Here is a 1668-nt window from a genome sequence, read left to right on the forward strand (position 1 = left end):
TTGCACATAGTAAGCGCTTAATAAATGCCATTATTATTATTACTATTACTAATATTACTATTACTAATGCTAATATTAATAATAATATTATTATTACTGGGGATTCGGAGAGGTTGCCAATTGTAGACCCGGTCCCGGGCCGGTCTCTGGTGGCTGCAGACTGACTCCCTAAGAAGCAGCGTGGCTCAGTGGAAAGAGCCCGGGCTTCAGAGTCAGAGGTCACGGGTTCAAATCCCACCCCTGCCAATTGTCAGCTGTGTGGCTTTGGGCGAGTCACTTCACTTCTCTGGGCCTCAGTTCCCTCATCTGGAAAATGGGGATGAAGACTGTGAGCCCCCCGTGGGACAACCTGATCACCTTGTAATTTCCCCAGCGCTTAGAACAGTGCTTTGCACATAGTAAGTGCTTAATAAATGATATATATATATATATAGGGTATATATATGTGTGTGTGTGTGTGTATATATATAGGGTATATATATATATACATTTCTTATATATATATATACACATACATAAGAAGCAGCGTGGCTCAGTGGAAAGAGCCCAGACTTCGGAGTCAGAGGTCATGGGTTCAAATTCCGCCTCTGCCAATTGTCAGCTGTGTGACTTTGGGCCAGTCACTTCACTTCTCTGGGCCTCAGTTCCCTCATCTGGAAAATGGGGATGAAGACTCTGAGCCCCCCGTGGGACAACCTGATCACCTTGTAACCTCCCCAGCGCTTAGAACAGTGCTTTGCACATAGTAAGTGCTTAAGAAATGTCATTATTATTAGAACAGTGCTTTGCACATAGTAAGCGTTTAATAAATGCCATCATTATTATTAGAATGGCAGCATTTATTATGCACTTATGTGTCACAGTCTCTATCTGGGCTGGGAACTACCAGCCTCCCAGGAGCCACTCGCAGCGTTGTTTAGTGGAAAGAGCCCGGGCTCGGGAGCCTAAGGTCGTGGGTTCAAATCCCAGCTCTGCTGCTCATCAGCTGTGTGACTTTGGGCTAGTCGCTTCACTTCTCTGTGTCACCTCATCTGTAAAATGGGGATTAAGACCGTGAGCCCCACATGGGACAACCTCATCACCTTGTATCTCCCCCAGCGCTTCGAACAGTGCTCGACACATGGTAAGCGCTTAACAGATCCCATCACTACGATCATTGCATTCGGCTCCTCGCCCTTTTATACGGCGGAAGGCAGCCAGGCGCAGCCCGGCTTCCGAGCGATCGGACGGAGCGGGTGCCCACCCGAGGGCAGACGGAAGCTGCTCCGTACGCCGGCACGACCGCCCACCCTTCCGCCAGGAACACCGATGCCCCATCGGTCTTCGGGTTGGAATAACGGCCGGCCTCGCGGGACAGCAGTTCCTGGATTCGGGCGGGCCTCCGCTTCCTCCGGTGGGGCCTCCTGCCCTGCCCAGGTCACCGGGGGACGATGGGAGGGAAACTCCGCCCTCCTTCCCTTCTCCAGAGATTTCTGGGTCCGTTATTCCGCGGCCGCGGTCCGTAGACGGGCTGGGATTCCACCACGGAGGGTCTCTAGCAAGGGGATGGGTTGGGAGGGGGGCAGCGGTTCAAATTATACGGTGGGGTGAGGACCCGATTCGGTCCCCGGGGTGCCCAATCACTCGGCAACCCGGGACGCCCCGAAAGAAGTTACCCACCGAAGTTGG

This window comes from Tachyglossus aculeatus, chromosome 22 (assembly GCF_015852505.1).
Source record: "Tachyglossus aculeatus isolate mTacAcu1 chromosome 22, mTacAcu1.pri, whole genome shotgun sequence".
In the NCBI taxonomy this organism is placed as follows: Eukaryota; Metazoa; Chordata; class Mammalia; order Monotremata; family Tachyglossidae; genus Tachyglossus; species Tachyglossus aculeatus.